This window comes from Pogona vitticeps, chromosome 3 (genome assembly GCF_051106095.1).
Source record: "Pogona vitticeps strain Pit_001003342236 chromosome 3, PviZW2.1, whole genome shotgun sequence".
Lineage (NCBI taxonomy): Eukaryota > Metazoa > Chordata > Lepidosauria > Squamata > Agamidae > Pogona > Pogona vitticeps.
This window is the reverse complement of record NC_135785.1, coordinates 50,457,658-50,470,140: the sequence shown is the minus strand read 5'-3', so window position 1 is coordinate 50,470,140 and position 12,483 is coordinate 50,457,658. Positions and strand designations below refer to the sequence as shown.

At 41.0% G+C, this 12,483-nt stretch overlaps 1 long non-coding RNA gene across 1 annotated transcript; it reads right to left on the bottom strand.

Moving 5' to 3' along the window:
* Positions 1-3,150: 3,150 nt before the first annotated feature.
* Positions 3,151-12,257, bottom strand: LOC144587878 (uncharacterized). The gene is made up of 2 exons (XR_013543068.1): positions 5,030-12,257; positions 3,151-3,819 (listed from the first exon to the last, which is right to left on the bottom strand). It is a non-coding gene; the product is annotated as an uncharacterized LOC144587878 (long non-coding RNA).
* Positions 12,258-12,483: the final 226 nt, after the last annotated feature.

Here is a 12,483-nt window from a genome sequence, read left to right as displayed (position 1 = left end):
AACACACTTGCAACACAATGAGACAGATTATCATATTAAAGCAGCAATAGAATTTAAAGCACTTTAAAATCATGTCAGTTGCTATATAAAGTACAGCAGATATGCAGAGGCATGTGCGAGAGTGCATGCGCATGTATGCACCACTAAAAACTCCTTCCCTGTCAATCAGTCAGCTGTTAAAATCCTGCATAAATAAAATTGTTTTTGCTGCAGTAAGAGGACAACATGGGGTTTGGGGTGCTGCCCTTGTCACCGAGAAGGCTCTGACAAAATATAGCTATGAAGGTGGTAGGAGTGAGGGGGGAATCTCAGCTGATGGTCAGAATTTTAAATTAGAAGCTTGCATATCAGACTTCTCTATATATAAATAAGAGCTTAGACTGCCTAGAAGGATCTGTGACTGCACTCATCCCTGTGAATAGAACATGTCACAGCCTGATTTTGGTTTTGGTGGATGTTTTTGGTGGGTTTGGTTGAAAATTCCTTCTGAGTGTTGTTGGGCACCCAATACAGGGCCTTTTATCAACTTAGGTTGCTTGCCCAGCTGTGCCCCTACCTAGAGAAGAAATGCCTCACAATAGTGGTTAATGCATTGACAATCTCTAAAATAGACTACTGTAATGCCCTCTGTTTAGCGCTGCTCTTGAAATTAGTATAGAAACTTCAGCAAGTCCAAAATGCAGCAGCCAGATTAATCACAAGCACTAGTAGATACAAAGATATATCTCCAGTCTTAGCATACCTTCATTGGCTCCCTGTCAGCTTCCATGACCAAATCAAGGTGCTGCTCATCACCTATAAAGCCCTTAACAATTTAGGACCTCAATATTTGTCAGAACATTTCTCCCACAAAACAGCTACCCATTTCACTTGTTCCTCACAGTCCATGGTGTTAAATATGATGACATTTAAGGAGGTTAAAAGAGTTAGCATTAGTAAGCCTTCCCTCTCTGTTTATGAGCTGAACAGCTGATTGGTGGGCCCATAGGCAGACAGCCCCCCCCCAGTCCCCTGCTCTCACAGCCTGCCCCCTGCCCCCTTCTCCTCCCTCCCCTGGCTGCTGCTGCCCAAACCACCACCACCACCACCACTGCCATGGATTCCAGCCTCCACCAACATCTTAGCAAAGTACAATTTGCCATAAGGGAATCTGGGCCACCCTTTGCAAGGATGGTGGATGTGGCTTCCATTAGGGTAAGGAAGCCACAGCCACCATCTTTGCAAAGGGTGGCCCAGATTCCCTTATGGTGGGCTCTGCTTTGCTAAGATGGTGTCAGAAGCCATGGCAGAGACCAGGCGGTGGCGGCGGTGGCATGGGCAATGATAGGCAGTGGCATGGGCATTGGTGGCGGCACAGACAACAGGTACAGATGGCGGCAGTCAAGGTAGGAAGATGACGAAGGCAGTGGGAAGGTGGCAAGCTGTGAGAGTGAGGGGCTCAGCTTCTTCTTTTTTAAGACAGCCTCGGGCTGTCTAAAAACAGTATTAGTAAAAAAACCAGCATTATTTTAAGCTGCCTTTTATTTGTGTCTTTACTACTTGAGATGCTCAAATCTGTTTTAATTTGTTTAATTCTATTTAGTCAGATTTTTACCTATTTATGGTATTTGATGTGTTTTGTAGTATTCAGTATTTCCTGATTTAATGTGTAAAGAACTACCCAGAGAGTGCACACACTATGGAGGAGTGTACAAGTTTAAATAAATAAATAGATCTGATCAAACTTATGTATTATTCCTTCTTCCCTCTCTCTCTGTTTGCCTTTCTGCAGAACATGATTAATCCCTTTGATCAATTCCACCAGAATTAGGTAGGAAGAAATATTTCAGTTAGGAAGAAGCCTTTTTGAATTTACTGGAATGTTGCTTAATAGGATGTCTTAAAAACATCCAGCTACATGCAGTATTGCCCGTGTAAGAGGCCACAGACTGAATTTAAGTCTGCCTGTGTTTGTAAACCACTGAGCTACCTAGCCAGCTATGTATTCACAGTAAATAGCAAATTCTATTTAATTGTTTAATTATTATGGTAGGAATGCAAATTCAAACTGGGGAGGATTGGGTTGGATCTAAAGTCTGTCCTATGCCAGCATAAGACATAGTGTGCAAGTACAGTGATTTGACTAACTATTGTTATTTGAGGGTACATAACAAAATCTTTCAATAAAATAATAAAATGTAATAGCTGACCAAGACAACATGTAATAAGAATGTAGGAACAAAACATGGCCTGCAATCCCATTAGTGTTCTTGTAAGAGTCTTACATAACTGCTGGATAGTTCAGTGGTTTAAGGATCAGGATGCAGAGCCAGAGGCTGGGATTTCAATTCCCCACTGTGCCTCCTTGACAGGAGCTGGACTCAGTGGTTCATAAAGTCTCTTCCAGCTCTGCAACTCTATGATGATGACGACGATGATGATTATGGCTTGCTGTGGCTAATTGTATCCAACTAATGAAATACCTGGTCAGGTATCTGTGCAGCAGGGATGTAACCAGCACCTATTCATTAGCCATAGCACATTATTCAAAACTTATGTGAACACTAATAGGATTCCATCCAGTTAATTCAGCTCCCTTCTCAATAAATTTAAGAGCAATATATTCTCGAAGGCTTACCCATCAATCACAGTGACAGATCATCTCCCCCCTTATCACAACAATACACCCATAACAAAAACACAGGAATCACCCAATCTCCTGAAAATAACAAAATCTGATCCCACAGCTACAAATATTCAACAGTCCCACACACTACACCAGAACACAGACAAAGTTCTAGCTCCTGTCCTCTGAAGATGCTGGCCACAGAGACTGGTGAAACGTTAGGAAGAAAAAACTCCAGAACATGACCAAACAGCCTGAAAAACCTACAACAAACATTTAAGAACACTTTGTCTATCAAGTCAGACTCCAAAAGGTTGAAATGGACCATAGAAATTACCTTTCAAAACGTCATGAGTGGGAAGTTGGCAAAGCTAGTACAATGTGTGAATTTTGCCCCAACCAGAAAAATGTCACCTGTGGTGTCTCACATTCAGCTGGGCTATATGTGAATTTGCAAACCACCAAGCATCGTGATACCCCTGCCATGCTCTGATGAAGCATAACCTCTGCCCACTTGCCACTGCAGCTTGAGAAATCTTGGCCACAGTACATGGGTGTGCTGGAGGGTCCATGCCAAGCATCAGCACCCCCTTCTCCCCAGAGGTAGGGACTGCCATGACCACTAGACACTAGTTTTGATCATCATTCCAGATATTTGACATGACTATTGCAAAGACATTGTTCCCAGCTGCGGATAATTTTGCCTCACACAACAAGGAGTCATTCCTCCCACAATCTCCAGTTTATGAATGTGGGGTATTGCTTCTGTGTCTGTGATTCAAAGCACCAGAAAATGACACTGCCTTGCAATATCATGCCTATGTTGCCACCAGGAAAAAGAATGCTAGGCTTTACATAGCAATGGCCAGCCTGAATGTAGACAACACCAATGGCGGCAGTCAAGATAGTCTGCAGGATCCCCTCTTGTGCTCTCTACTATTCACAATGAGTCACCGAGCAAGGGGAAATTCCAGAACCTGACTATTTCATTAGTTAACCACTTCTTATCCAAACACAAAGCATTTATTATCGCTGTTTTTTTTATGAGCTCTCTTCACCCTCAACTTTCTCTTAATGACTATAAGATACGTCAGGCTGAGAACATCACTGATAGAATGATTGTCCTTCTCCCTTTCTCTTACCATATTTCAGAGGACTAGCTGGATATCAAATCCTCCCACTGCCACTGTCAAGCCCTCACCACAACTGTCAACCTACAAAAAACAGAGCATAGCATAAGATACAAGAAGTTCAAAAAACCTGGCCCAGTATTTGCAACTAACTGTCTGGAATCCTATTGGTATTATGTAAGATATGTGCAAGTTGATGTAGCTCACTGGTGAGATACTGGGATGTGTATTGGTTTTGCTGGTGGGCATGTAAACAGACAGGCAACTAAGATGAGCCATAGTACTTTGCTTATTTGCCTCAAACAGCCACTGCCAATTATGCAAATCTTGCATGAGCACCAATAGAATTCTAGCCATTATTCCAAGTTCTAATAAGAACCCAACAAACAAGGGGAAAAAAACAGAAACAAACCAAGAGGGATGTTTGCTTCAGTATATTGATGCCTTCCAGCTTGAATGCTCCAGATGATCTCTCCTGGAGAGGAGCGTCACTGAAGTGTTACATTGTGCCAGTGCTAACACTGAGCTTTAATAAGCACCACTGATCAGTTCCCATAGTGCTGGACTCACCTAATAAGATTGGCTGAGAAGTGTCATTCTGTGATGCCTGTGCCAGGCCAACAGAAACAACGTGTTTCCATTTTAAGCAGAAGTTGCAAAAACAAATTAAGTGCAGATAAATATACTGAAGCAACTGGGGGGAAAAGAGAGTATGAGTCCTTAAAGGATGTTTAGAACATTGGTAGCTTTAAGGAAACAGATAAATAAATACCATGTGGAATAGTTCTGCTCCAGCATCAACGTAATGTTTGGCTCCAAAGTGATGAATGGGAAAATTAGATTGAACTGGATTGAAATAATTTTCCTCCAGTGCCCGTTAGAGTTTCCTTTGTAGGCAACTCTGTAGTTACATTCTGTGTTTTGTGCCAATTAGTAACCTAGGCACACAAGAGGGGAACTTGATTCAGTAGAGGCTCACACAAGCAGAGTCTTAATTCTGTTGTCATTTGTGTGTTTCCAATTGCTATACCATATATCAAGGAAATAGTATCTCAGTTCCAAAGAGAGAACTGAACTCTTGACATCTCATTTGTTGCAGATGATGATGGAGGAGACTCAGGCTTGAACTTGGAGGAATCCAGACCTCAACCAGAGTTGAAGAAAGTCTTCAGCAGATTGAGTTTTGCCATTGTCTAGTGGAAAGGGATTGTCCACTAGACAATGGAGCCCCACCATTCTGTACTTCTTACTTAGAATTTAGTTCCCGTAGACTTCAGTGTTGGAAAACTACAACCTTGCATGATTGTCCTTCAACACTGGGTGTTACTGAGGTTTTCTCCACATCCCTAGAGCTTTTCTCCACATCCCAGAGTCCTGGAGACTGCCCTTTCTTCCAGTTGTTCCTTTATTAGCCACCTCTCCTCTCTCCCCAGTTTTTTGTTCTCTGAAAGTTGACCTGTAGAAATGTAGGTTCACACTATAAAAAAGAAGAAAAGCATGTACTGTAGAGTAAAAGATATTTCTTTCTTTTAACTGAGAAACATCTAGACTGATCCTTTTCCAAGGGGTGAGGCAACTGGGCAGAAAGAACAGGGAAAAGCTGCCAAAACACACATTGACACGTAAGGAGAATACATATTTCTTGAACGCTTAAATCCTGTTCTGCAGTTATACAAATGGTTTTACTTTTAGAAGCAAATTGCCATAAGTTAAGAAATCTCCATAGACATTATCTGTTCCATTTGCGTAATTGCAGAACAGGATTTCAGACAATATGCGACACACTCAAGTTACAGGTCTGACAACCATAATATGAGATAATAGTGCATAACTTGGATGGCTCTAACTGGGATTAAATAATTCATTGATAACATATCTATTCAACCGTGTTGGTAAACCTTAGACTCTCCCTATATTTTGGAGTATAGTCCTCAAAGCCCTTACCCTTTACCATGCTGGTTGAGACTTCTGAGAGATAAGCAACAAGGAGGTCAACAATTTTTTCCTCCACCTCACTACACAACAAAAAACTAAAGAACCTTCATGAATAGCAAGAAATGGCTATTTCTGTTAGACTCTGCTTGAATGGGTTTCCTAGGGTCACCTGCCAGGCCACAACTGAAACAGCATGCTAGGACTTTTCCAGGATTTATGCTTTCATTTAGCAAGGCAATCCTTATGCGGAGCAACTTTACATTAGTTGTCCTAAGAGCTAGAAATGGTTTCTCTGTTACCATGTATGAATTTGTACAAATGTCCAAATATTGTTCATTGACTACTGGATGCCTAGGTCAGTCATTTTTCTAAATGGATGTTTCAGAAACTATTTAAGACATGTTTAAATTCCTTTGCACCAGGAGCTTTCTACAGCAGTCCATTAACTAACATCCTGCACAGCAGGCAGTAAATGGAAAATGTTGAGAAGTGTTGACAGGTTTGCATCTCTGAAATGGTTTGCCACACAGCGGTATTGTGAAGCAGAATGCTGCTTGGTAATGGTTTGATGATAAGGAGTGTGAAGCGTTCTAAAGGGACAGCTTTCGATAATCTCTGCACTGCTTTGTGTCCTGCTCTGTAGAAGGAAGCTTTCCCCCAGTGTCAGGTTATACAAGAGGAAATGTATGCCATCAGGTAGCAATGCCCTGGATGAACCTGCCATACCATTTAGCAGCCACCCCAATGCTATGCCCTCCATATCTGCTGAGCTACATGTCCCATCATCAACCAATCAGCAAGTGCATTGTGGGAGATGATGGAAGTTGTAGTCCAACACATTGGATGGCCAACAAGTTGATGGCCAACAAGGCTGCTTGATGGCTTCAGAGCATTGGCTCTCAAGACAAAGTAACTGACTGACTCCTAAAGCCATTCTCTCTGAAGAGGGTGCATTCCCATCAGCTTTCCACCAACAAGGTAACAGAGAACCAATTCAAAGAGGACCTGCTTGGCTGTGCCTTTGCCATCAGTAAGGAATAATTTGTCATCCTTAGTGTCCTCCTTAGCCATTCCCGCCAAACATTAAAATAGCATCTTGCAAAGAGACTCAAAAATGTTTCTCTGAAACATGGATCCATGAACTAAATTGAATTTTACATAAGACAATAGTTCCAAACTCATTCAAGATGATGACTGTACATTACAACTGAAGGACACAGGTTTCCAACATCAAACAGAAAGGGGTTCTTTCCCCCTTTCCTTCCACAATCAGGAACTTCTCACAGAAATATTCGTCTGTGGCTGACCTTCAGTGTCCATAACAGCCAAGACCAATGCAGCCATATTTCTTCAGCCTTTGAAAAACATTTAGGTTCCTTTTGCAGCCTTTTTGTATGTGGGATAAGCCATGCCTGATCCCCTTGATAACTGTTTGAATGGTGGAGCCATATTGATGCTTACCTGATCATTGGTCCCAGCCCATATGCAACAGCTGAATTCACAGCATCAAGGTTTGCAAAACCGCCATAGAACAGTAACAAAGGGCAGAGATGGTTATGTTTAGCTAGATGTTAGAGAGCTATACTTAATTGTCATGAGAATCAAGGATAGAGAGAAAATGAGAATCACCAGGTTCTACCTACTATTGGCACTGACTCTGGTTCCTGCTTTGTTTGTCCATAGCTAAGATGTTCAGAAGGGGACAGAGGACGAGATGGCTGGACAGTGTCATCGAAGCTACCAACATGAATTTGATCAAACTCTGGGAGGCAGTGGAAGACAGGAGGGCCTGGCTTGCTCTGGTCCGTGGGGTCACAAAGAGTCGGACACAACTAAACGACTAAACAACTACAACAAGATGCTCACTGCCACTTTGCTCTCTGACCACTCCTGAGAGAAAGAGGCTATCCTGTTCAAAGTCATGTCTAAGAGGAATGTCTTAGAACACTTAGGAGCAGAGTGGGAACATGGGACATGCCCAGGAGTACTCATGAACATTGCATCCAAAAGGGAGCTTTTGCACATTGCAAGTTGCACATCTATGCTTGCAACTTGTCAGGAACAATCCTGAAACAGAGATGAACAACTTCAGAGGTAATTTATTAGAGACGTCTGGGACCTACCAAGAGCAACACCAGCCCTCCTGCGGAAATCAGGAAACCCACTTCTAGATGGTTTTTTAAAACTTTTTAAAAACATTTTTTTAAAAAAAAGTCAAAATAAGGCATATATGATTTTAAGAAAGACTGTACTTCCTGGAGTGCAGTTCTCTATGTTTTTATGATATCATCTTTTTTTGCAGAAAGATGGCTCCAGGGACTGCAAAAAAAAAAAAAAATGAAGGAGATGCATGCAGCCTCTGGCCTTAAGAGTTGAATAGAAGAGAATAGTCCACCAGCAGTGCTTTCTCCTAAGATGAATAACATTTTATACCATCTGGAGCTCTGAAACTCAGACAACATCTAAAAGTCACAGAAGCCCTTGCTCAACATTTTATTTCATTTATAGGAACAAAAAAGTGAACTGGATAAAAAGGCATCAAAGTAGTTATCTGCCATTTTTTATCTATGCATACACTACATGCCACGGACATGTGTGATGTCAACATCAACTTTACCACGGAACGGTAGAAGCAATTCCTCATTTGAAGTCTATGATGGGCATAGAAACAACTGAGATTTAATGTATTCTTGAAGGCTTTCATGGCTGAGATCCGATCGTTGTTGTAGGTTTTTCGGGCTGTCTGGATGTGTTTTGGAGGTTTTTATTCCTAACGTTTTGCCAGTCTCTGTGGCTGGCATCTTCAGAGGACAGGAGCTAGAACTCTGTATATGTTCAGGAAGAAAAACCTCTAGAACACAGCCAAACAGCCCGAAAAATCTACAACTGACTGAGATTCAGTCTACCTTCTAAGGTCTGCTGATTAGGAACTACTGGGTTTTCCTTTCCTTTTTGATATCCCTTTTTAATGTTGTTGCCTCTATTTATCAGTTGAGGATTTTCATTGCTACCTGTAGGCAATTGCCAAGAAGCTCCATGCTTTCAGCAAGAAAGCAGCACAAGGTCTTAATCTTAATCTTTGCATTGCAAGGAGCCACAGTTCTCTCACAAGGCTGATTTTGCTAGGAGAGTTTTCATTATGCTTTAGGTTTTGTTGTTCTTGTTGCTTTTTTTGGGGGGGGGGAGCCTGCTTAACTCATCTCCAGGCTATCACAATGAGAGATCTCATTAGTCTATTTACAATGGCCTGATGTGAAGGATGAGGAAGAAGAGGAGGAACATCATAGTAATAATATGAATTTCAGAAGCCTCCAGTCACAGATTTTCTGTCACAGGACTAGGACTAGGGAAAGAGCATGCAAGCATGGAAATGATCAAAATCTCCCCTAGGAAGAAAAGAAAATTTTGTTTGGTTTTTGACAGTTAAGAAATTCGATCTCAAACACTTCATGATCCTGCAAGAGGGAAGTAATCAAGGGAAACTAAGGTTGGTCAAAGCTTATTATTTGTCCACCCAAACAACTATGCCCATCATAGACTTATAATGAGAAATTACTTCTACCATTCCATGGGAAGGTTGATGTTGACATCACACATCTTCATACACATTCCCTTAATTTTTTCCAGTGCTTGTGTTCAAGTGTACAAAAAGAATTCCTTTACTCTTGTACCTATCTATACATGAAATTATTCCCCAAGCTGAATAAAACTTGTTGTTTCCTTAGAGTCCTCATCAGAAAGAGAGGTTGGTATCCATGTATGGATTAGATTACCTGGAGTCTATATGACAAAGTCTCCCAACCTGACACCCTCCAGATCTATTGGACTACAACTACTGTCATCCTATTGTTGGATAATAGGAGCTGTCCAACAGATGTCCTTCAACACAACAGGAGGGCAGCAGGTTGGGGAAAGCTGCCTTATGGCATAAGTGTTGTCAACTCAGTAGATTGTTGTTATCAGTCAGGAACAGGAAAACTTCAAGATTTCCCCCCAAGGCTGTAAAGAAAACAGTGTTGGTGTATTTGTGTCGATATACAGAAGTGGGATTGCCCTGGAGATGTTTTCTGCAACTTCCCAGCATGAAGAAATTTCAGAAGCTTTGAGGGAAATGTTACTGAAAGGATTTTGCTGAGTTTGATGCCCAAAAAAATACACAGCACTTGCACCCTTAATAGAAACCAAAGGTTTCCTGCGGGCTTTACATACAGATCAGCAGAATATTTTTGCCTCGGTCTGAACCAGAAAACAGTCGCAGAGTAAGGAAGAAATGAAAATAGATAGCAGAACCCTATGCTCTGCTGGCTCAATAGATCTGCAAAGCAAACTGTGAGAATGTCAAGGAAAGAGGGACAATATACTTGGCATTCGATATCAGCAAAACAGGACAAATAAGTCTATTTCAATTTCTGCAATGCTTGATTTTTTTTACTATAAAATGTGTTCCCTTTCATTCCTGCATCAATTTGTATTTTTAAAAACAAACTGCAGGAATATATCTATTTTCATGTGCGCACACATTTTTGTATACAATTTTCACCAATATACACATCTTGCAGCTGCTACCGAATATGTGCTTTTTCAACTTGATTTTCCCTTACCGTGCACAGTTTTAAAATCAAACTCCTTTGCAATATTTGGGGAAGTGCGAACATAGATAAATAATTATGTTTTACCTCACATCTTACTTCAGGAAGTGTAAATCAGATTGATTTATATTAAAATGTGAACCAAATGAATTTCACCCTTCACTAGCTAACAGCCATTACTTGATCTGTGGCTTCAAGCCCAAATCCAGGTGTTTGTCCCACCTAAACAGACTCACTGAATCAATTATTGTGGGCTGTATAAATTCATTGTATCAATAGATGTTCTCTGGTTGGGATTAGCAGTTGGATTTAGCCGTAAATGTTTATTACTGGGGCATGTGGAAGTCTATTTATAGCTACACAAGCTGGTTTTTTAAAAAAATCTTCATCCAAAGTACTGTACAGCTGGCTTCAATGCAGTCGGAATTTCCTCTTTCATACCTTCTTTAAAGAAAGATGCACCAACATTCCCTTGAGGGGAAAAAAGCAGATGATTTGGAGTCAGTGTTATCCAGTTTCACACTCAAGCCAGAGATCTCTCAGAAAGTTTAATGACATCATAGAGGACAATCCCAGCTATTCTAAAAAGTTCAAATTAAAAGAGGCCCCACAATGGCTTTAGAGGACTGTTTCTTGGAAGAAGCACATGACTGTCAAGAACACACCCTTCGGTAATATTCAGAGAAAGTTTATGAAAACAGCAGACAGTGCTTACCCTGTTTCTCCGAAAATAAAACCTAACCTGAAAATAAACCTTAGTATCATTTTTCAGGATGCTCGTAATATAAGCCCTACTCCCCAAATAAGCCCTAATTAAGTGAAACCCCACCCTCCACCATTGTGCAGCATTGTGCAGCAACCAGATAACATGACTATAAAATAAAACATCCCCTGAAAATAAGCCCTAATGCAATTTTTGGAGCAAAAATTAATATAAGACCCTGTCTTATTTTGGGGGAAACACGGTACATAAGCAAAACAAGGAGTTTCTTCCAAATTCTAGAATCTTCCCCTAGCCAATAACAAGTCAAATACATTTAGGAAATATCACAAATACGGTTACTTGAAGACAAACGAGCTAAAACTCTGGTATGTTATCTGAGGGTTCTGCACAAGTGTGAATAGATATGGGGACTGGTCTTTCCTGAAGAAAGCAATTGTTTGGCCCTCTCACCACGCCTTCTTCCAGTAGCTACCTCTCCACTGGTGAGATTCAGAGAAAGGACTGGCTGTTTAAGAAAAGACAAGCATGAACTAGTGGTACATTAGAACACAGGACAGCTTGGTATGTCAACCTTTGGTTTCATCTGGGAAGATGGTGAGGGTGTGAGGAAACTATAGTGAGGGGCCATCCAAACAATAAGTAGCAGTAGAACTAACAGTGACTGTCAGGATAAGGAAATCTCAAGGAACTACCCAGGCACAGGTTTGGTGTGCCACAACGCATTTTCAAAAAATAAAAATAAAAAAAATGGGGGAAGTTATATTATTTTTTGGCTATAGCTTCCAATCTCTCGAATTCTCTAATGAAACACTGGGATGTTGTGAGTCTCAAGAAAAAAATGTGGTGTACCCATTAGACTAGTGACACCTGCATTCAAATCTCCACTCAGGCATCAAATTTACTGGCCCAACTATTCCCTCTCATGGTAAGCAACAGAGTTGTTATAAGGCTTAAATTTGGGGAGAAGGCTTGCACACTGCCCTTTCTAAAAATGTTTTTAAGGTCCACTACTAGCATTTCCCTTAACATTTTACTCTGTGAATAGGGAACAGCATTTTTTCTAAGCTCTGATATGGAGAAAACATGCTGAGAGATGCATTGTCATTCCATTATGTCTGAAAATATTACCCACTAGGGTATTGTGCTGCTTCTACACTTTGGTCATTATAGGCCCCCTATAACCTGTTAAAATAGTAATCCCACCCTCAATCAGTCAAAACTCTCTATTAAAAACCTGAATCTATTCCACATAAAGATGAGAGCTGGGTAAATCTAGCAGCTAAAGCAAAACAATGAACAAAACAATGAACTTTACCACTTTTGATAGATGAGTTCTAAAAATAAACTTGGATACCTCTCTCCTGATTCCCTGGCTTGCCATCACTGTAACAGTCAGCTAATGCAGTCACACTGTGTGCTGTGAACAGCTGGTCTCCAGCAAGGATGCATAATATTTCAACTTCACTCCTCTGCCAGGATCCTGTGAGACAGAAACAAGGG